Source organism: Oryctolagus cuniculus, chromosome 13 (assembly GCF_051225735.1).
Source record: "Oryctolagus cuniculus isolate XC-2025 breed Fujian yellow rabbit chromosome 13, ASM5122573v1, whole genome shotgun sequence".
In the NCBI taxonomy this organism is placed as follows: domain Eukaryota; kingdom Metazoa; phylum Chordata; class Mammalia; order Lagomorpha; family Leporidae; genus Oryctolagus; species Oryctolagus cuniculus.
The window spans coordinates 107,663,969-107,688,061 of record NC_142879.1 but is presented as its reverse complement, the minus strand read 5'-3'; the positions used below and the strand labels follow the sequence as shown (position 1 = coordinate 107,688,061).

The 24,093-nt window shown below is 47.3% G+C and overlaps 1 long non-coding RNA gene across 4 annotated transcripts in view; it reads left to right on the top strand.

The window, feature by feature from the left end:
* Positions 1–725: 725 nt before the first annotated feature.
* Positions 726–24,093, top strand: part of LOC149122846 (uncharacterized) — a 122,795-nt gene continuing 99,427 nt past the window's right edge. For all 4 annotated transcript variants that reach the window (XR_016219890.1, XR_016219888.1, XR_016219891.1 and 1 more), the window contains exon 1: positions 726–1,436. This is a non-coding gene — a long non-coding RNA (uncharacterized LOC149122846). The remainder of the gene's footprint in view (positions 1,437–24,093) is intronic.

Genomic DNA, 24,093 nt, shown 5'->3' with positions numbered 1-24,093 from the left:
GGAATGAATTCTAAGTTGGAAGTGATTTTCCTGCACAGTTTGAAAGGCATGTTGCTTCAATGCCCCCTGGAATCCCACTGATTTCAGTGTGGCCACCTCTCCCTCTCCCTCTCCCTCCCTCTCCCCCTTCCCCCCTCTCCCTGTCTCCCTCTCCCCCTCTCTCCCCTCCTCTCCCTCTCTCTCTCTGTCTCTCTCTGTCCATCTCTCTCCCTCTCTCTCTCCCTCTCTCTGTCTCTCTCCCTCCCTCTCTCTCTCCCTCTCTTCCCCCCTCCCTCTCTCTCCCTCTTTCCCCCTGTCTCCTTCTCTCTCTCCCTCTCTCTTTCCTTCCCTCTCTCTGTCTCTCTCCTTCCCTCTCTGTCTCCCCTCCCCCTCTCCCTCTCTCTCCATCTCTTTCTGTCTCTCTCTCCCTCTCTTCCCCCTTTCCCTCCTGTCTCCCTCTCTCTCTCTCCTTCCCTCTGTCTCTCTCCCCCCCTCTCTATCTCCCCCCTCTCCCTCCCTGTCTCTCTCCTTCCCTCCCTCTCTCTCTGCCTCCCTCTCTGTCTCCCTCTCTCTCTCTGTCTCCCTCTCCCTCTGTCTCCCTCTCCCTCTGCCTCCCTCTCTCTCTCTCTCTCTCTCCCTCCTTCCCTTCCTCCCTCTCTCTCTCTCTCCCTCCCTCCCTCCCTCTCTCTCTCTCTCTCCCCCTCCCTCTCCTTCCCCCCATTCTGAACTTCTGTACCTTTCACTGAGTCTATCTTCTTCCTCTGGCCATCTTCTGCCTAGTGGGTCTTTCAATGTAGAATTGATGTCTTTCAGTTCGAAGGATTTTGCTTAGGATTTCCTCTCCTGTTTCCTTCTTTCTGATAACCCCGTGACTCTGAGGTTGGGCTTCTTAGCCTTGTGTTCTAACTTTCCTATTTTTTAAGGTCGTTCCTAGCTTTTCTCTGAGCTTTCTGAACTTCATGTCAAAATTTTCATTTCCATTTTCATTTTTCAAGAACAGTTTTTGTTTTGCAAATGCTCCCTTTTGGAGAATTTTGTTCTTGTTTCATGAATGCATGGTCTTTTCTCACACTTCTGGGATGCTGGATGCAGTTTATATTTTCTGTACATGGCTGCATTGCCTTCAAGGTGCTTTTTCCCATTTGCTCTTGACATGGGATAAGTTAGTTCAGGTGAGCTGGAGCTCATGTAGTCCTACAAAAAGATGCTGTCTCTTTAACTGTCCGTGTGCTACGCCCACCTTCCCAGGATACACCTGTCCCATCTGGGACCATTTTGCATGCTCAAACTCCACCCCATTTGCATGTTTAATGGGGGGGGTACCACCCCCTTCCTTATAAAAAGACGTGGCGGGCAGGAGAGAGTGCGCACTCCACCGTGGACCCAGCTTGGAGGCACGGCTCTCGGTTTCACTCTTCCCACTGCAGCAGTAGATGGAGTTCTGTTACGGTTTGGAGGTACCGTTTTTGGGTTTTTTCTCTTTCTCTGGGCTGCTTGTGTTGGGTGTTTCCCAGTGTGGGGCCACCCACACTCGTGCCTGAATGTGTATTTATGCTCTCACTGTTAAATAAACGCTGTTCCTATTTGCACCTGATGCCAATCTCCACTTAGCATTCGTGTCTCTGCAGGAGACAAGCACCTGGATCAGAATCAATTAGGCTGCTTGCCCACATCCCTCTGATCTGCGTCTCTCACCCTGAGGATGTCCTCACCCTTTGGGTAGCCCTGGGTTGTCTGCGCATGCCCATGTGTGGAGCCTACAGCTGGCCAGTCTCCGCAGGTGTGCCGTCCCTGTGAGCTCGGCCGTGGGCTCCTCCTCACTCAGCACCTGAGCTCACAATGGCAGGAGCTGGAAGTCTCTCTTGCTCCTTTGCTTCACTTGCGTCTTTCTTTTTTTGCTAAAAATTCAAATGCAAACCCTTTCATAATTTATCAAGATGTGTCTTTGGATAAGTTTTGTTGGTGAGGAAGACACTTATGAATGTTGTCTTTTGTGTTTTTCTGACCTTATAAGCTACTTAGGTACAAAACTTGATATGTGAAAGGCAGGGTGACGGGGGGGGGATCTTCCATCCACTGGTTCACTCCCCCAAATGGTTGCAACAGCTGGGGCTGAGCCATGCGGACACCAGGAGCTTCTTCCAGGTCTCCCACGTGGGAGCAGTACTTGGGCCATCGTCTGCTGCTTTCCCACGTGCATCAGCAGGGAGCTGCATTGGAAAAGGAGCAGCTGGGTTTTGAACTGGTGTCCATATGGGATTGCCAGTGCCATGGGCAGAGACTTAACCTGCTTTTCAACAGTGGTGGCCCCTGTTTCTTTTTTTTTTTTTTTTTGAAAAAGGTCTTTCCATTGCAAAGAAGACAAGCACTGATGTCTTTTAAACCATCTCCTTACTTTGAAAGGTGTGATTTTCATCAACTGCTTTTCATTCCTCACCAGCACCTGATTAGGGGATGACAGACCCCACTCGCCCCACCCCCGTCCGTCTCGCCCCGCCCCCGTCCGTCTCGCCCCATCTGCCTTCCCTCCAAGCTAACAGAGGCCTGGGGCTGCCTGCAAGGCAAAGCTCATCAACAACTATCCTCCAGCTTCCGGACCCTGCTGGCCGCACGTCCATCAGCACAGGTGTGCTAAGGTGTTACAAAGCTGGAGTGAGATTCTGGACGTTAGAAAGCCTCCCCTTGGTGGCCGGCACTGTGGTGTAGTAGGAAAGCCTCCCCTGCAGTGCCAGCATCCCGTAGGAATGCTGGTTCTAGTCCCGGCTGCTCCTCTTCCGATCCAGCTCTCTGCTGTGGCCTCGGAAGGCAGTGGAGGATGGCCCAAGTCGCCTGGGGCCTTGCACCTGCATGGGAGACCTGGAAGAAGCTCCTGGCTCCTGGCTTCGGATCGGCGCAACTCCCGGCTGTTGCCGCCATCTGGGGAGTGAACCAGCGGATGGAAGACCTCTCTCTGTCTCCCCCTCTCTGCCTGTGACTCTACCTCTGAAATAAATAAAATCTTAAAAAAAGCCTCCCTTTCCTCAGCTCTAAAACGGGGAAGCCGCACTAGTTTGTAGTGTGATAATCCTCCCTAGAGCGTGAGCACTGCTTCAGGGCCTCAGCTCCTGGTGCTTTTCCCGGGGATTTCAGGACCCCGCAGGGTGCCCGTTCTGCAGGGGTGGGCGTGGCTGCGGGACCTCAGCTGGGACTCTGGCGGGCCTTGTCCCGGCAGTTACTCTCCTCAGGTGTTTCCTTGTGGGATTGTTCTTGTTGCTCTGAAAACCAGAACATGCGAAATACTTGCATTCGGTTCCTAACGCTGGCTTAGGGGGCCAGTGGTCACAAACTGATCTGCTCATTCTCTTCCCTCTCTCCAACCAAGTATTCTGTCCGATGGACTCCCAGGCACGGTTTTACAGAGGTGCACGCTGTGTCCACACTAACTACACGTTAAGCATGTCTGTTCCATGGGAAAAAAATAGCTCAACCTGGGACTATGGTGCCGTAGCACAAAAAGACTCTGGATTCTAGTACCAGGTTGGCCTGGGATGTTACTTTGCCTGGTGAGCTTGCCTGAGCCACCTTGCCTGGCTGGACTGCAGGGTCCTTGTTGGGGTATGGGGAGTGGAGAGGCTCTGTAGTGCTGATGGGAATACCCAACGAGGTCGTCATCATCAGGCACCTGTACACAGCAGGTGCTCAGACTTGGTGCCTTTTCTTTTGTTCCATTACAGACCAGTTTTTCTTTCATTATATTTTTGCAATGAATACATTTCAATATGAGCATTTTAAATGATTCTTAAATAACGATTTTTATATCAGGTGAACAAGCTGCATGTATTTCACATACACAGATTTGGGAGAGCAGTGATACTTCTCACCCTACCCGCCCTCCCGCCTAGCCTCCCTCCTCCTCGCTTTCTTATTTTTCCTTTCACTTTTTACAATGGCATACTTTCAGTTTATTTTATGATCATAAAATTAATCCTCCACTAAGTAAAGAATTCAACAAAAAGTAAGAAAAAAAACCCCACTGTTCCTCAGAGTAGAGACAAGGGCTGTAAGCAACAGTCAGTTCTCAAAGTGTCAATTTCAGTCCCGTGCTATGTTTTTGTACTCAGTTACCACAGATCAGGAGAACATATGGAATCTGTCTTTTGCAGGCTGGCTTATTTCACTAAGTATAATGGTTTCTAGTTGCTTCCATTTTGTTTTGAAAGACAGGATTCCATTCTTTTTTATGGCCAAGTAGTATTCCATAATGTGTATATACCACATTTTCTTTATCCAGTCATCGATTGATGGGCACCTGGGTTGATTACATCTCTTAGCTTGAGCTGCAATAAACATGGGGTACAGGTAACTCTTCCATATGCTGATTTCATTTCTGGCTAAATTTGCAGGGGTGGGATGGCTGGGTCATATGGTAGGTCTGTGTTCAGATTTCTGAGGTATCTCCACACTGTCTTCCACAGTGGCTGTACCAGTTTACATTCCCACCAACAGTGGATTAGGGTGCCTTTTTCTCCACAGTATTTATTGATTTTTGATTCCTGTAGGAGGACCATTCTAACCGGGGTGAGATGAAACCTCATTGTGGTTTTGATTTGCATTTTCCTGATGGCTTGTGTCTTGAGCATTTTTTTCATGTGTCTGTTGGCCATTTGAATTTCCTCTTCTGAAAAATGCCTGTTCGAGTCCTTTGCCCATTGCTTAGCTGGACTGTTTGTTTTGTTGTTGTTGAGTTTCTTGAGCTCTTTTTAGAATCTGGATATTAACCCTTTATCAGCTGCATAGTTGGCAAATATTTTCTCCCATTCTGTCAGTTGCCTCTTGACTTTGTTGAGTGTTTCCTTTGCCATGCAGAAGCTTTTAGCTTGATGCAATCCCCTTTGTCTATTTTTGTCTTTATTGCCTGTCTTTTGGGGTCTTCTCAAAGAAGTCTTTGCCTATGCCAATGTCTTACAGTTTCCCCAGTGTTCTCCTTTAATGATTTGATGGTACCAGGTCACAGATTTAGATCCTTGATCCATGTTGAGTGGATTTTTGTGTAAGGTGTGAGGTAGGGATCTTGCTTCATACTTCTGAATGTGGAAACCCAGTTTTCCCAGCACCATTTGTTGAAGAGACTGTCCCTGCTCCAGGGGTTGAGTTTAGCTTCTTTGTCAAAGATTGGTTGGTTGTAGATAAGTGGATTGATTTCTTGGGATTCTATTCTGTTCCATTTGTCTACATGTCTACTTTGATATTGGTACCGGGCTGTTTAGATTATACCTGCCTGGTATCATGTCTTGAAATCTGGTATTGTGATGCCTCTGGCTTTGTTTTTGTTGCAGACGATTGCTTTTGCTATTCTGGGTCTGTTGTGTTTCCATATGAATCTTGGCATCATTTTTTTCTAGATCTGAGAAGAATGCTGTTGGTATTTTAATTGGGATCCATTGAAATCTGTGAATTGCTTTCAGTAATATGGACACTTTGATGATATTCTTCCAATCCACAAATATAGAACATTTTTCCATTTTTTTTGGAGCATTTATTACAGAATAATATTAAATAGTTGTTTTTGATGGTGGTCCTGTATTTTGCTGTGAGCTATCCACACACTGGTCTGTTCATCTTCCAAGCATGGTGCCAGTCCCCGGGGTCCAGGGTAAGCTCTGTTGTAACTCGGCTGATGCTCCACCGGCACTGTGGAGGGTACACAGCCTCGGGTGCTGTTTCTCAGTGACCCCAGAAACCACCTCTAGTACAACAGGGTACCTCCCCGTGAATCCTCTATGTCTACCTCACATGAGATGGACATGAAGGAAAGAAAAGGCAGTCCTTTATTAGTTACGAATGCCTGGACTTTGTAGTATATTAGCCAGATGGCACTCCTTCTGTGACCCCATCCCCCTAAGGTTTGTACAAGGCACTGTTAGGTCTCTCCCCGTGTTTGTGCCTAGCTTCAGACAGTTCCCACCGTGGCTTACGGGGGAGGGTGAGGAGGAGGTTTACAGTCAGTCTTGAACTCGTATTATATTGAATTTGTATTGGATGTCTAGCTCTCTGTTCTTTTAAACAAGATGATTCATAAAAATCTGGATACGCAGGGCTGGCTTTGTGGTGCAGGGGATTAAGCCCTTTCTTGGGGTTTTGGCATCCCATATTGGGGCACTGGTTTGAGTCCTGGCTGTTTCTGACCCGGCTCTCTGCTAACAAACCTGGGGAAGCAGGTGCTTGGGCCCCAATGCCCACATGGGAGACCAGGATGGAATTCCTGGTGCCTGGCTTTAGCCTGGCCCAGACTTGGCTCTTGTGGCCATTTAGGGGCATGAACCAATGGATGGATTATCTTTCTTTTTCTGTCTTTCCCTCTCTCTAATTGTCACTCTGCCTTTCAAATAAATAAATACTAAAAACATCCATATAGAAGAATGTGGCACCTATATGACCATCCTAGTGACAGAAACTCCAGCCATTTTGCCATGCACCTGGCCCAACAGTAGCAGGGTGGGTGGACAATGCATTCATTAGGACTATGTTAAATGGCATTGTGAGTTTTTAAGGAGACTCCTACAAGCATTCGCAGTGTGTGTTGAAGATCTTTGCTGCACTGGAAAAATTCTTAGTGCTCAGAGGGCACTTGGGAGTGAGTCCGAGTGTTAGTTAGCCTCCTACAGCCGTGTAGAGGCGTGGTCAGGAAGGAGGAGGGTTTCCTTGGGCCTACAGTTGGGAGGTGCACAGTCCAAGGTGGGAGCTCCGTGGTTGAGGATGGAGGATGAAAGTCGAGCACATGGCAAGGCAGGACGCACTGACGGATGCCAGGCTGACCTCGGCCCCAGTGACCGCCCTCTCTCTGGAGAGCCACCTTCCAAGGGCAGCCCCCAGTCACCCGACAACCCCCGACGGGCCTGCATCCTGGACGCCGTAATCCAGTGGAGTCTCCAGGCTTCATCCATCAACATTCATGTGAGACTCAGGGTCCAAGCCCCCATACATGGGCCTCTGGGGGACCCACGGAGTGTGACCCAAACCATAGCAATAAGTAGTTCTGCTGTCTTAAATAAAGTCGTGGATTCTCCCCCGCTCAGCCCTCAATCATCTTTATTGAAACATAGTGAACTAATAAAAATCATAACGATTTAAGGTGTATGACTTGATGTTTGAGAGATGTGTACACGGTTAATACTGTGAAACTTATGAAGCAGAAAGATCTTTAGTATTCTCATCACATGTGCACACACACGTGTACATGGAATAGAAAATGGCACCCATGTGAAATTCCTATGTTCTGTAAAGAGTAGAAAGGAGGAGGTTGTAAAGTCTATGAGATGTCACTGTGTGTATGTGTCGTGTGTACAGCGTCATTTGTGTGCATGTATGTGTGTGTGTGTGTGCTGTGTGTATAGCCCTGGCTCAGTCTGTGTGCCATGTGTCCACACAGCTTCATCTGTGTGCGTGTGTGTGCCGTGTATATGACCCTGGCTCTGTGTTGTCTGTGTGTGCGCCATGTGTCCACACAGCTTTAGTTGGGTGTGCTGTGTGTGTGTGTCGTGTGTACAACCCTGGCTCTGTGTTATCTGTGCGCCATGTGTCCAAACAGCTTTATCTGTGTGTGTGTGCTGTGTGTACGACCCTGGCTCTGTGTTGTCTGTGTGTGTGCCATGTGTCCACACAGCTTTAGCTGGGTGTGCTATGTGTGTGTGTGTGTGTGTGTGTCGTGTGTACAACCCTGGCTCTGTGTTATCTGTGCGCCATGTGTCTGAACAGCTTTATCTGTCTGTGTGTGCCGTGTGTACGACCCTGGCTCTGTGTTGTCTGTGTGTGCCATGTGTATGACCCTGGCTCTGTGTTGTCTGTGTGTGTGTGCTGTGTGTACGACCCTGGCTCTGTGTTGTCTGTGTGTACCATGTGTCCACACAGCTTCATCTGTGTGTGTGTGCTGTGTGTGCAGCCTGTCTGCCAGGAGTGGGCCGGGGGCGGGCCAGTGCCGCAGTGGGGTGGTGTCTTTCTGAAAGGCCTTGCAGTGGAAGTTGGAGGTCCTCACAGCCGCCCCCTCTCTTCTCATCTTGGTGACTCTGCCCGTGGGCCCTCGGAGCCGTGCAGCCACCATCGACCAAACCCGAGCATTAAACACCTGCTGCAGGGAAGGGGAGGGGAGGGGAGCGGCGCAGGGCAGAGCACAGGCCTCGGGAGGGGCGCGATTCCGACCCGTCCCTCAGCTGCGGGGCCGCTGCACGGTTTTTTAATCTTCATTCTCCGCCTACATCCATGGAGAGAATGATAGTTCTTGACTTCCAAGATAACGTAGCTCTGATGACAGGATCATTATACTTAGTATCATCTCAGTACGTGTGAGGCGACTTCAAAAGTTCATGAAAAAGTTGAGTCTAAGATGAATTTTGGGGCTGGTGCTGTGGCGTAGCAGGTAAAGCTGCCCCCTGCAGTGCCAGCATCCCATATGGATGCTGGTTCGAGTCCTGCCTGCTCCACTTCTGATCTAGCTCTCTGCTGTGGCCTGGGAAAGCAGCAGAAGATGGCCCAAGTGCTTGGGCCCCTGCGCACACATGGGAGACCCAGAGTGGGATTCCTGGCTTCTGGCTTCAGATTAGCACAGCTCTGGCCGTTGAGGCCATTTGGGGAGTGAACCAGCAGATGGAAGACTTTTCTTTCTCTGTTTATCCCTCTCTCTGCCTCTGCCTCTCTGTAACTCTGAATTTCAAATAAATCTTTTTTTAAAAAAAAAGGATGAGTTGATTTTGGTGCAAAAATGTTACAAATGCAATTTTTTTCATAATATGAATTGTTTAGGAAGTTTTTGAAAGTCTCTTATTACATCTTTAATAAAAGTTTGTATAAATGAGTTTCATCATTAAAATGGACAGATACACATTTTATTAAACATCCTTTGTGCCTTTCTTGTATGTAAATTCTCAGATATTGGAACCATTTTTAAAGTAAATGGGATCATACCTGACACGGAAGCTTCCTGATGCATTCATTTAACTGAATGTTTGGGACATGTCCCACAAGGCTGTGCTGTGGTGTAGCAGGTAGAGCCACTGCCTGCAGTGCCAGCATCTCATGTGGGTGCCGGTTTGTGTCCCAGCTGCTCTGCTTCTGATCCAGCTCTCTGCTGTGGCCTGGGAAAGCAGTAGAAGATGGCCCAAGTCCTTGGGCCCCTGCACCCGTGTGGGAGACCCAGAAGAAGCTTCTGGCTCCTGGTTTTGGATTGGCTCAGCTCCAGCCATTGCAGCCATTAGGAGAGTGAACCAGTGGATGGAAAGTCTCGTGCGCTCGCTCGCTCTCTCTCTGCTTCTGCCTCTCTGTAACTCTGCCTTTCAAATAAATAAAAGACATTTCCCACATCAGAAATACAGGTCTTCATCCTCTTTTCAAATGGCTACAAAGAATTTTATTTAATACGTGTAAAATGTATAAAGTCATCCTTCATATGTGGACTCTAGATTTGTGCACATTTTAAATTATAAAAGATTTATTTGTCTACTTGAAAAGCAGAGAGAGGGAGAGAGATCTTTCATCCACTGGTTCACTCCCCAGATGCCCACAGAATTAGGCCTGGCCCCTGCCAAAGCCAGGGGCCTGGAAGTCCACCCTCATCTCCCACGTGGGTGACAGGGACCCAGGTACTAGGGCCGTTCTGGTTCCTTCCCAGGTACATTAATGGGCAGCTGCATCAGAAGTGGCACAGCAGGGACTTGAACTGGTGCTCACGTAGTGGGTAACAGGTGTCCCAAGCAGTGGCTTAACTCACCGTAATGCCCACCCCGTGTCCAGTTTTATAATTAAATAATTGTGTTATGCATAACCTTATGACGGTCATGTTTTGGGCCCATGTGCATTTTTCTCTGCAGAATAAATTCTGAAGAAGTGGGTTCACAGGTTCCTGAAATACTACTCTAACTAAATCAGTCCTTTTTATAAAAATAGTCATACATCTCTGCAGAGAACAATGCAGAATGTGGTTTTGATCGTTTCTCAAAATGTTTCTCAGGAACATATTGTAATACTTGCTTTCATTTATTTTTAAAAATATAAGTCACACAATTTTTTTTTTCTTTGCTGATAAAAAAAAAAAAAACCTACAAAACTCCTGACAATACCAAATCCTCTCCAACCCCAACCAAGGCAGCCCCAGTGCTGTTCATTTGCATGTCAGTCTCTGCGGCCCCGCCCCACCCTCGGAAGCTTGTTCATTTGCAGACACCGTGCATGGGCCACGTTCCAAGTCATGAGCATTGAAACATTTCCAGATGTTCACTTTGGCAACGGATGCTCCAGTTAAAATCTCTATGTGCTGCTTTTCGGGAAAAATGAGTTACAGGAGAGAGGGAAAGATAGAGCGAGATCTTCTATCCACTGGTTCACTCCCCAAATGGCTGCAATGTATAGGGCTGAGCCAGGCCACAGCCGGAGCCAGGTCTCCCACGCAGGTGCAGGGGTCCAAGCACTTGGGCCACCTTCTACTGCTTTCTCAGGCCACAGCAGAGAGCTGGATTAGAAGTGGAGCAGCCGGGACTGGAACCAGCGCCCACATGGGATGCCGGCACTACAGGCGATGGCTTTACCTGCTACGCCAGCCCCGTATTACTTGCTAGGTCATGCCATTGTGTCTGTGTCCCATGTACACTCCCTGTGACCTTTGCACCTTCCCTCTCGGCTCACCTTCTCAAACACCGTAAACGGATTCGTTTCTGCTCTCTTGGTACCGTTCACTCCTGACCTTGGAGCTGAAACTCCCGCGTAAGGTCAGGAGTCAGAGCGTGTGTGAATCGTAGCGCTCTCCGCTTCCCACGCCCCGAGTGTCTCCACCATGCGCATGCGTCTTCCCAGACACCGTTTCTGGATCTGTCACTGTGCTTTAGGGATTCTGGCTTCATAATTTTCACTATGTCCTGGGCAAGTCTTCCCCCTTTTCCTAAAACTCTGATGCTTCCTTTTTACTTTCTCTTCCATGTCAGTGTTAAAATTGGCTTAAGAGTAACCAAAATATGGGTTACATTTTGACTGGCGCTTCACTAAAACGAGGGGTTAATTTATCATATTGGGTTTTCCTGTATTCTGACTGAATTGATAGCCGTATTTTATTTTCATCAGAGGGAGGGTAGCCTTTCTGTTGGGAGTTGACTAATTAATTGTTACTGATGAACAGGAAAGTCATTTACCAAGGCAGGAAGTGCAGGGGGAGGAGTAGCGTTTGGTAAAAGATAATGAGGTCTGCCTCGACACGCCCACCCGAGATGTTTCTGAGATCTGGATGGAGATGTGTGTGCCGGGTACTGCACCATGGATCGTGGCGACTTCTGGGGAATGATAGTGGGAGGGCAGGCGTCCCTAATATCTTTTGAAGGGCATGTTTGGGTCAAAAAAAAAAATAGTGTGAAACTATTGGATTTGAAAGCTGCAAAGCTATAACCTGTAGTTCTTATTTATTTTATGTGAAAGAGAAAGGGAGAGATTAGAAAGAGATTGATCTTGTATCTGCTGCTTTGCTACCCAAATGGCCACAATGGCTGGGAATGAGCCACGTCGGAGCCAGGAGCTTCTTCCAGGTCTCCCACGTGGGTGCCGGAGCCCAAGCACTTGGGCCATCTTCCACTGCTTTCCCAGGCCATAGCAGAGAGCTGGATTGGAAGTGGAGCAGCCGGGACTTGAACCAGCGCCCATATGGGATGCCAGTGCTGCAGCCAGCAGCTTACCCCACTGTGCCACAGCGCTGGCCCCGTATAACCTATAGATTTTTAATAAAGAGGAAAAAACCATGATGGCACTGTTTAATTGCATCATTTCCTGTTGAGAGGCTGCTGGGACAGTTTTTTTTTTTTTTAGGATTTTATTTATATATTTGAGAGGTAGAGTTACAGAAAGAGGGAGAGACACAGAGAGAGAGGTCTTCCATCTACTTGTTCACTCCCCAAATGGCCACAGTGGCCAGAGCTGGGGCAATCTGAAGCCAGAAGCTTCTTCTGGGTCTCCCAAGAGGGTACAGGGTTCCAAGCACTTGGGCCATCATCTTCTGCTTTCCCAGGCTGTAGCAGAGAGCTGGATTGGAAGAGGAGCAGCGAGGACTCGAATAGGAGCCCAGATGGGATGCTGGTGCTGCAGGCTGAGGCTTAGCCCGCTACGCCGCAGCACCAGCCCCTACAGACAGGCTTGCACTCACAGCTGATCGTGTTCCCCACAGCCCTGCCCCTTTCCCACGTCCTGGTTACCAGTCCTGTCATCCACTCTCCTGGGTTTCAGCATAGGAGGTTGTAACCTGGGTTTCCTAGGCAACGCAGGTGCTTAAAGTCGGAGTGTGGATACAGCAGCTGGTGCACACACAAACTCCTGTGGGATCTCAAGTTTCTCAGCCGCCCCTCGGGGGAGTCTTGGTAGGTTCCTGGCAGAGCCTGCTCTCTCCCAGCTCCTGCTGAGCCCCCTCAGCGGTGACCAGCTGCACAGTTCCGACACCTGCCAAGGTTCTGTGGCGGTGGCTTGGAGCCAAGTCCCAATATATGCCCCACTCAGCCATGCCACCCTTCAAATGTGCTACACTGCCTCTCTCTATGCTGTGTCGAAGACCAAGCCCTGCTGTATTCTCCACCAAACAGGGGGCGGGTCTTTCTCTGGTCCTCAGACATCACTGAACAAACACCTGTGAGCATGGGGTTGGGGAGCTGGGCACGCCAGGGGCTGTGGGGCTTGTCTCCCTCGCTCTCCAGTCGTCCAGCCCTGAAGGGCCTTGACTTGGACCCAAGCTTGGGGACCAGGTGAAGTTCTCTGCAGCCGTGGTATCCTGTGGAAGCCGACTCCTGCCCCCCCGCCCCGGGGGGCCCTGCAGGTATAAGCAGATTGTCTGACTGTGAAGCTGCTGACAGCTTAGGTTCAAGTTGAAACCCCTCCTGCTCATCTAAGGAAGTGACTCAGTCACGTCTTGAGTCTGAGTCATCCCAGTAGGCCTGTGGCCATCTGCTCTCACTTGGGAAGGGATGAATTGTGGCTTCAGACATCTGGCTTCTGCATGAAGCCTCCCTTCTCTTGTGAAAATGATACTGTTTGCAACGAAGGGGTTGCAGCAGGCTGTGACCGCACCTGCAGCCAAACGCTAGGTTATGTCTGTAACTGGGTGCCCCCCCAGTGGAGTAAGCATCAGAGCAGGAATGGGCTGTACCTGCAGAAAGCTGAGGCCTCGGATAGGCAGTTTCCTATTCCTCTGTTCATCTCTATTCCTGTGTGGATTGGGAGTGGCCAGAAGGAGTCTGGCCACAAGTCCTCCCCTGTTTCCTGAAAGGCATGAGGTTTGGTGACCTCAGCCGGCCCCAGTCCTCGGGACCGGCAGTGCCGATGCTCATTGCGTTGTCCTGGGGTTGCATTGATTTGAACTGCTAGGAACACGGTGAAGTTAATTCTACAGTGCACTGCCATAACAGTTTAACGTCACACAGTAGTAGACGGAGGTGTACAGGTGACCAGCACCCGTGCTCCTTAGAAGCCTTCCACTCCAGCCCAACCTCTGCTCTGAGGCAGGAGTGACCTGCTGGAAGATGAGCTTCCAAGATATCCCACAGGCGTGGAACCATCTGAGCTCTATGGCATCCCATGTCACAGATCCATTTGAGTCTCCAAGACATCCTATGGTTACTGATCCCCCTGTCTCCCAAGCACTGTTGGTTAGGGAAGGCTTTCCAGCTTGGGGGACTCCAGTCATGTATTCCTGGTTAGTCTTAGTGACAGTGACACATGTTTACTTCATTCTCTTGGCTTCAAATCGCACGTGGGATGAGCTGGGAAGGAACGGATGGAAGTGCTGATGTCAGGAAGATGTGGATTTGAGTCCTGGCTTTACCAGTTGCTAGCTGTGTGGACTTAGCCTCTTGGGATCCCTCTTTCCTCAATATTAATGGGGAGATGCGATGTCCACCTCAATAGGTATTAATTTAATTACATGATGGACTTTAGCATAACTGGAATACCTTGTATGTTCAACAATGTCTTTCGCCCATATTTTCAGATATGCCTTCAATCCAAGTCATTATTTCCTATCAATCGCGCTTATATAACTGATGACGTCATCAAGGAACGAGTCCATTGTCGTCAAGGAGATCTTTAGAAATCTAGTTACAGCCTGAATATTGGACTGGGACTTGGGCAATGGAATTATTTTGCAACCTAATATTAGTTCAGTGGAAAAGATTAATGAGTCACATTATACAAATGGCTCAAGTTAATGACAAATGAAACAGTTCTGGCCTTTAAGCTGGAGTTGATTTAATCATGTTTGTGCAATAACAGAATTGAATTCAAAGTCTCTTCTATGGACTTGGTCTTGACCCAGAACTTTGCTCCCAGAGGTGAGGTCACAGTCCTGATGTCCCCATCTGACCCTGCTTTGTGGCAGCCCCTGTCCTAAGGGCCATCTCAGGACTTTTCATGAACTATCAGTTCCTGTTCCTCCCTCCTCTGGTGTCAACGTTGGGTGTCTACTTCGATGAATTTGGGTAACTGGAGGTATCACGGATGAAGCCCGAATCAGGCATGAATGCCTTCATCACCATTCATTTATCAACCCCAGCAGATGGTGGAGCCCTTAGATTAATGGTTATGGATATGAACAAGTCAGGTGGAGACCTTGATCGATTGGAGTTCCTGGGAGGAGGTGGGTGACCTCCTGGGGCTGAACACCTTCTTCTCAGGGGGCAACTATTGCCCAAGCTGCCAGCACACACGGCTTGTGCTTCCATTGGTACTGGGATTAATTACATCTTTCTGTGGTACCCAGTATTCTCATGTCTCTGTCACTTGCACTAATTAAGAAAATCCTCAAGTGAAAGGAGCTCCCCTTTGACCTCCTTGAATTTCACTCTGAGTGCCTTCCTTGTACCCAGCAGGTGTTGAGTAAATTCCTTCTTTGCTTTTAGTAGGTAATTAGTAAATGCCTATTGAACAAAAAATGCAATTACCTATGGGGAAGTCCTTTCTTTTAAACAATGCCTTTGTTTTATTTATTTTAATATATATTTGAAAGGCAGAGAGATGGAGACAGACAGAAGGATTCTATTCACTTGTTCAGTCCTCAAATGCTCAGAACAGCTGGGGCTGGGCCAGGCTAAAGCCAGGGGCTGGAAACTCAATCCAAAGTCTCCCGTGTAGGGGAGGGACCCAAGTACTTGAACCTGTATCTGCTGCCAATGATGTACATCATCAGAAAGCTGGAATTGGAAAAGCACTGGGACTCAAACCTAGGAGTTCTGGTACGAGATAAGGATATCCCAAGTGGCATCCTAACCGCTGTGCCTAGCGTCTACCCCTATTAAGTCCTGTCTCTTTACTGCCCAGCCTTGCACCTGTCTTCTGCTTCGTTTTGGTCTTACAGCCATGGGGGCCAATTCCTCTGCACAGCCTCAGCTTACGCCTGAAATGTGCACTGCCTGTGTTTCTTTCCTAGCTGACTCCCTGGCCTCCAGCTGATGCATCCACCCCCGTATCACAGGAACAGGAAACGGCCAGTGATGCCTGTGCCGGGAAGTGCTCTCTAGATTCCGACTGTGGGACACAACTGAATTAGTTCACTCAAAACTCAGTAACTATTCGCCATGACTGGAAATAAGAGTGTTAGGTAGAGTTACAGACAGAGATGGGGAGAGACAGAGAGAGAGGTCTTCCATTCGCTGGTTCACTCCCCAGATGGCCACAACAGCCAGAGCTGAGCTGATCCGAAGCCAGGAGCCAGGAGCTTCTTCTGGGTCTTCCACACGGGTGCAGGGGCCTGAGGACTTGGGTCAACTTCCACTGCTTTCCCAGGCCATAGCAGAGAGCTGGATCGGAAGTGGAGCAGCCTGGACTCGAACCAGCGTCTATATGGGATGCTGGCACTGCAGGCAGCAACTTGACCCCCTACCCCCCAGCGCTGGCCTCTCATGTTTCTTTGATTGGAACTGGTTATACTGATTCTTCTTTATGCCTGTGAGAAGGTTATATTCAGATTTTTTTTTTTTTGCTTAAAATTTTTATTTTGAGATAACGGTAGATTCACATTCAGTTGTAAGATACAATGCAGAGAGATCCCACGTTGAACTTCATCCAGTTTCACCCATCGGTAGCGTCCTGTGAAGCTACGGTACAGTACCACAGTGAGATATGGACATGGACATTCGAGACACAGAACACTTCTGTTGCTGCCAGGATCGCTCCTGTGGCCCTTTCAGCCCCCCACCTCACCCCACTTCCCCGCCAACTTCTTAGTCCCTGACGAAAAGGAATCCTTCTCCATTTCTATGACCTCGTCATCTCAAGAGTGCTGTATAAGCGAAATCACAGAGTCCAGAAACGTTTAGGATGAGTTTTTTTTTTTTTTTCCCCACTGACCAGGATTTTCTAGAGATTCATCCAGATTGTCACATAGATTAATAGTTTATTTCTTAGAGTGCAGCTGTACTATAGTTTGTTTAACTGGTCACCTATCTCCAGATCTAGTTATCACAAATAAAGCTATTATAAACATTTGTGTATAGGTTTTGGCGTGAACTCAAGTCTTTATATCTCTGGTATAAATACTGAGGAATCTGACTGCTGGTTATTTCTTTATTTGAAAGCTAGAGTGAAGGAGAGGGAGAGAGGGAGAGGGAGAAAGGGAGAAAGATTGATTTTTTTTTCCATCCACTGCTTCACTTTCCAAATGGCCACAAATGGCCAAGGCTTGGCCAGGCTAAAGCCAGGAGCCAGGCAATCCATTTGGGTCTGCTCCTGTGAGTGGCAGGGACCCACATACCTGCTCTCTCACCGCCTGTCTGCCAGACACATCAGCATGACGCTGGATTGGAATCGGGAGCTGGGACTCCAAGCAGCACCCTGACATGGGCTGTGAGTGTCCCACGCGGTGGCCTCACCCTCTGTGTCACACCGCTTGCCCCTGAATGTTAAATTTTTGAAGAAACTGCCAACGAGTTTTCCAGATTGGCTGTTCTATTTTCCGTTCCCACTACCAACATATGAGCCATCCGGTTTCTCGACTTTTTCGGCAGCATTTGGTGTTGCCATTATTTCTTATTTTAGCCGTTCTGATGTGTGGGTAGGGGCATCTCATTATGTTTTTAATTTGCATCTCTAGTGACTAATGACATTGGACATATTTTCAGGGGTTTATTTGTCATTTTTATGACTTCTTCGGTGAAATGAATTTTCATGTACTCACGTTCTAAGTGTACTTTGCTGAGTCGTGTTTTATGTAATCTAGGTATTTGTCCCTTAAATAGGTAGTTTGTAAGTAGTTGTTCTCCATCCTTTCATTGTCTTAGTAGGGTTTTTCACAGAACAAAGTCAATTTTTATGAAATAAAATCTTAAAAAAATTTATTTTATGGATTGTGATTTTAGTGTCAAGTCTAAAAAGTCTTTGCCTAGATCCCAGAGAATTTCTTCTGTTTCTAAATGTTTTATAGCTTTACGTTTAAGTTTTGATTCATTTTTAGTTAAGTTTTGTATAAGGTGTGAGATAGCTCCAAGTTTATTTTTGCCCGTAGACATCCAGTTGTTCCAGCACCATTTGTTGAAAGCTTTTTTTTCTCCCTCCTTTGAATTGCTTTTGCACTTTTGTCAAAAATCAGTTATATATTACATATCAGATATATTATATCAGGTATATTAGATGAATTTGTTTTGGGTTCTCTGTTTCGTTCCATTCATCTACATTCCTTTACCCACACTATATAGTTTTGGCTATTATAGCTCTATAATATGAATTGAAATCCTTTATTCTTTATTTTTTAAAGATTTCTTTATTTTTATTTTTTAGAAAACTTTCATTTAATAAATATAGATTTCAAAAGTATGACTTTCGGATTACAGTGGTTCCCCCTCCCCCCATAACCACCCTCCCACCTGCAAACCATCTCATATCCTACTCCCTCTCCCATCCCATTCTTCATTGAATTTCATTTTTAATTATAAAGATTTATTTATTTACTTTAAAGAGTTACACAGACAGAGGAGGAGAGGGAGGGAGGGAGGAGAGAGAGAGAGAGAGGTCTTCCATCTGCTGGTTCTCTCTCCAATTGGCTGCAAGTATGTCAGTACAAAACCAGGAGCCAGGAGCTTCTTCCAGGTCTCCCATGTGGGTGCAGGGGCCCAAGGACTTGGGCCATCTTCTACTGCTTTCCAAGGCCATAACAGAGAGCTGGATGGGAAGAGGAGCAGCCAGGACTCGAACCGGCGCCCATATGGGATGCTGGCCCTGCAGGTGGTGGTTTTACCCACTACGCCACAGTGCCGGCCCCAAAATCCTTTATTCTTTTTCAAAGTTGTTTTAGTTTTTCTAATTCCATTGTCTGCACAAAACCTTGTTGGAATGTCATGAGGAACTGTATCAAACCTGGACCTCAATTAAAGAAAAATTACTATCTCTATCGTGTTGAGTCTTTCAGTCCATGAATATAGTATATCTCTCATTAAGATCTTTGATTTCTTTTTTTATGATTTATTTTATTTATTTAAAAGGCAAAGTTACAGAGGGAGGAAGAGAAAAAGAGAGAGACAGAGAGAAAGAGAGAAATAGAGAAAGACAGACAGAGAGAGAGAGAGAGAGAGAGAGAGAGAGATCTTCCAGACACTGGTTCACTTCCTGAATGGTCAAAATAGCAAGGGCTTCACCAATCTGAAGCCAGGAGCCAAGAGTTTTTCCAGGTCTCCCACATGGGTGCAGGCACTCAAGGCCTTGAGCCATATTCTACTGCTTTCCCAGGGCATTAGCAGGGAGCTGGATCAGAAACAGAGCAGCTGGGACTGAACCGGTGCCCATATGGTGCCAGTGTTGCAGGCGGAGGCTTAACCATTTATGCCACAAGGCCAGTGTTGGTCTGTGATTTCCTTGACAGTATTAAATAAATAGTTTTTAATCACATGAATCACACCTATGATTTGTTAGACTCACATTTAAGTATTTAATGTTGAATAATTGTGAATAGTTTTGTATTTTAGATTGGAGAACCATGTATTCATTGCTGGTATGTAAAAATACAATGCTTTGTGTATATTTTATCCTGGGACCTGTTGGCCTCATTTACTAGTGGTTTTTTTTTTTTTTTTGGACAGGCAGAGTTAGAGACAGAGAGAAAGGTCTTCCTTCTGTTGGTTCACCCTCCAAATGGCCGCTATTGCCAGCACGCTGTGCTGATCGGAAGCCAGGAGCCAGGTGCTTCCTCCTGGTCTCCCATGGGGTGCAGGGCCCAAGCACTTGGGCCATCCTCCACTGTACTCCCTGGCCACAGCAGAGAGCTGGCCTGGAAGAGGAGCATCCGGGACAGAATCCGGCGCCCCGACTGGGACTAGAACCCGGGGTGCCGGCGCCGCAGGCAGAGGATTAGCCTAGTGAGCCGTGGTGCCGGCCAACCTCACATACTAGTTCTAGCAGCATTTTATTTTATAGATTCCTTTGGCTTTTCCATGCAGAAATCTTATATGCAAATAGTGACAATTCTGTTTCTTCCATCCTGATCTGTGTATCCTTTTCTTTTTCCCTTTTCTTGCCTGATTGTACTGAGTAGGATGTCTAGCACTAGAAGTTGAATAAGATTGTTGAGAGTAAATATCCTTGCCTTTTTCTAACTGTAGAAAGCATTTGGCCTTTTAGCATTAATTACTCATGTAATGCTAGCTGTAAGCTTGCTTGCTTGCTTGCTTTCTTTCTTTCTTTCTTTCTTTCTTTCAGACTTTCTTTCTTTCTTTCAGACTTTCTTTCTTTCAGACTTTCTTTCTTTCTTTCTTGAAGACTTTGTTTTTATCAAACTGAGGAGGCTCCTCACCATTCCTAGTTTTCTAAGAGTTTTCATCATGAATGTGTGTTACATCGAGTCAACTGCTTTTTCTTTATAAACTGAGAGGATAAATTTTTTTAAAGATTTATTTATTTATTTGAAGGCAGAGTTACAGAGAGGCAGAGGGAGGGAGGAAGGGAGAGAGAGAGACCGACTGACCGACCAACCGACCTTCCATCTTCTGGTTCACTCCCCAAGACTGGAGCTGTGCTGATCCAAAGCCAGGAGCTTCTTCCGGGTCTCCCAGGTGGGCGTAGGGATCCAAGCACTTGGGCCATCTTCTACTGCTTTCCCAGGCCACAGCAGAGAGCTGGATGGGAAGTGGAGCAAGCGGGACCCAAACTGGTGCCCATATGAGATGCTGGCACTGCAGGCATACCTACTATGCCACAGCACTGGCCCCTGATAGATTTTTTTTAAAGCTATTAATATGGTGGATTGATTTTGACTATCAGACTAGCCTTACATCTCCAGAGCAATTGTTCCCTGTTCCTGGTGTCTGTGTTTTTAGACTGCTGGATTCTGTGTGCTCTTATTTGATTAAGGATCCTTGCGTCCACCTTCAGGAGGGTGCTGTTGTGCAGTTTATTTTCCCTGTCTTTGGTATGGGAACAGGGTAGTTCTGGCTTCACAAAGACGTTGGGGAGATGTGGACGTTGCGATGCAGCGGGCTGCTGCTTGGGACCCTTGCATCCCCTACTGGAGTTGGTTTGAGTCCTTGCTTCTCTGCTTTCCATCCAGCTTCCTGCTAATGCAACCTGGAAATCGGCAGGTGAGGGCCCAAGTGGACCCTTCACTGGTAGGACCTGGACTGAGTCCGGGGCTCCTGGCTTTCACCTGACCCAGGTCTGCTATTGAGGGCATTTGGCAGTGAACCAGTTAATGGAAGATATTCATTCACTCATTATCTATCTATTGTCTATTTATCCATCTATTGTCTGTTGTCTATCATCTATCATCTAATTATCATCTAGCTATTAAGTTGATGAAATTAAATATTTTCAAAATAGGGAGTCCTTTTGTCTCTTTTTCTGAGAGAGATTGTCTAGAATCAGTGTTAATTCTTAAAAGACTGGTTAGATCTCTTTCTAAGGCTTTTTTTGAGGCTAAGAATTATGAATTCAATTTCCTCAGTGGTTATAAGGCTTTTCAGATGTATCTACATCTTGCTGGGCGAGCAGTCATAGTGCATTTTTCAAGGAAGCGGGTTTTTATTTCACCTGAGGTATCAAATTTATATGTGTTGAGTTTGGAGTACTCCTTTTATTGTCTATCAAACCTGCAGTGATAGCTCCTGTTCTTTTCCTAGGAATACTGGTAATTTGTGACTTTTTTTCTTTCTCCATATTGCTACACCCTTGTCAATTATTGATCTTCCAAAAGGACTGGCTGTTTCATTGAATTTTCTCTTTGGTATTACTGTGTTCAAATCATGGATTTCTGTATCTTTGTATTTCCTACCTTCTGCTTGCATTGAATTAATTTTTTTTAACTTTTACTTAATGAATATAGATTTCCAAAGTACAGCTTATGGACTACATTGGCTTCTCCCCCACTCCCCATGACTTTCCTCCCACCCGCAACCCTCCCCTTTCCTGCTCTCTCTCCCCTTCCATTCATATCAAGATTCATTTGCATTGAATTAATTTTGCTCTCTGTGTAGGTTCTTCAGTGGGAGTTTGGATAATGTATTTAAGACTTCTTATTTTCTAATGGACATGGAGTTGACTGTTTGTATACACAGCTTCCACATCCTTGGATTCAACCAACTGCAGATCAAAAATATCTGAAAAAAATTGCACTTGTCCTAAACACACAACATTGTTTTCTAAATAACACAGCGGCAACCATTTACATGGCGTGTATGCTGTTTTAAAGTGGTTTAGAGATGATTTAAAGTATTAAGGGGGATGTGCATAGGCTGTATGCAAATGCTACACCAATATATAAAGGTCTAGAACATCTGTGGACCTTGGTGTTGGCAAGGGGTCCTATCCCCTGTGGACCACAAGGGACAACTGTATTTGCCACCGTAGGCTTCATCTCCAACGCTGCTTCAGCTGTGGCCCATGGATTCTGAGAAATTGTATTTTATTTTATTTTATTTTATTTTATTTTTGACAGGCAGAGTGGACAGTGAGAGAGAGAGACAGAGAGAAAGGTCTTCCTTTTGCCGTTGGTTCACCCTCCAATGGCCACCATGACCATTGCGCTGCGGCCGGCACACCACGCTGATCCGAAGGCAGGAGCCAGGTGCTTCTCCTGGTCTCCCATGGGGTGCAGGGCCCAAGCACCTGGGCCATCCTCCACTGCACTCCCGGGCCACAGCAGAGAGCTGGCCTGGAAGAGGGGCAACCGGGACAGAATCCAGGGCCCCGACCAGGACTAGAACCCGTGTGCCAGCGCTGCAAGGCGGAGGATTAGCCTAGTGAGCCACGGCGCCGGCAGAAATTGTATTTTCATGCATTATTTTTTTCATGTCCGAGGCGACTTTGTTTTCCCACATTATTTGGCAGTGTGTTGTTCAGTTTCTGAATTTTGGAGAGTTCCCCGTTAGACTTCATTGCTGACCTCTCATTAGATTTCACTGTGGTCAGAGAGAACACTGTAGATGTTCTGTTCTTTCGCGTGAGGTTTGTTTTGTGGTCCAGGACTTGGTCTGTCTTGGCGGGTGTTCCCTAGGGACTTGAACAGGCATTGTCAGAATATTCTATAAATGTCTATTAGACCCCGCTGGTTGATGGCGTTGTTGAATTCTGATTTTCTCTCTGGCTGTTCTATTACTTGGAGGACATAGGAAGTCTCCAATTGCTGTGTTGATTTGTCTGTTTCTTCTTTCACTTCTATTGGCTTCTTGCTTTGTGCCTCTTGCAGCTGTTTGGTTTGGTACACAGAGATTTAGGGCTGCTGTGTCCTCTTAGCAAATTGATTGTTTTACCATGATATGAAACCTCTATCTTTGGGATAGTTCACCTATATTGTTATATTTGAAGTGAGTTTCTTTGAGACAGCAAGTAGCTAGGTTGTGCATTTTTTTTGTTATTTTTTAAAAATGATTTATTTATTTATGTGAGAGGCAGAGTTAGAGAGAGAGGGGGAGAGAGAAAGAGAGGTCTTCCATCCACCGGTTCACTCCCCAAATGGCTGTGATGGCCAGGGCCGGGCAGATCAAAAGCCAGGGGCTTCTTCCAGGTTTCCCGTGTGGGTGCAGGGGCCCAAGGACTTGGGCCATCTTCCACTGCTTTCCCAGGCCATTAGCAGGGAGCTGGATCAGAAGTGGAGCAGCCGGGACATGAGCCAGCGCCAGGCAATGGCTTTACCCACTCCACCACAGTGCCAGCCCCTGTATGTTACTGTTTAAAGACCTTTTATTCTATGTATGTCGTTGATTTACTAACATGGCACTCACGGCCGGCAGCCCTCTCTCTCAGACCTGGATGAGGGGTGCAGAACCCAGAGTTTTTCTATGAAGCACATCACAGGATCTTTGTGCTTGCGATCACTAGAAGGCACTTTAGCATGGCACTTGGGGACGTTTCAAACAGTGATTTGACCTGCAAAACACAACAAACCAGAACTAATGGAGCACTTAAGAAATGGGTGCTTGGTTATAGTACCGGAGCTGAAATGGGCTGGTGTTGTGGCAGCAGGTCAAGCCCTGCCTTCAACACTGGTGCCCACGAGTGAAGGGCTGATGGTTCTGTTTCATAGCAACTGCCTCCTGTTTCCCATCTTGGCCCATGAAGCTTCCAACTGCAACACCACTCATAGGGTTGCAGCAACAATTGCTTGAAAATCCGAAAATCGTGGCTTTGAGAATAGATGCCTAATTGTAGCACTGTTCAAACTCCACCTCACTCAGACTCTATTCCTGATTATCAGCTCCTCCACTTCCCATCCAGCTCTCTGCTGGGGCCTGGGAAGGCAGTGGAAGATGGCCCAAGCACCTGGGCCCTGCACCCACATGGGGGTCTCCTGGCTTCAGCCTGGCCCATCCTTAGCTGTTGGGGCCATTTGGGGAGTGAACAAGTAAGTGGAAGTAATCTCTCTTTCTCTGTCTCCCCCCGTCTCTGTCTCCCTCTCTCTCTGTCTCCCCCCGTCTCTGTCTCCCTCTCCCTCTCTCTCTGACTCCCTCTGTCTCTCTCTCCCTCTGTCTCTCTCTCCCTCTGTCTCTCTCTCCCTCTGTCTCTCTCTCCCTCTGTCTCTCTCTCTCTCTGTCTCCCTCTCTCTCTGACTCCCTCTCTCTCTGACTCCCTCCCTCCCTCCCTCCCTCCCTCTCCCTCCCCTCTCTCTCTCCCTCCCTCCCTCCCTCCCTCCCTCTCTCCCTCCACCTTTCAAAT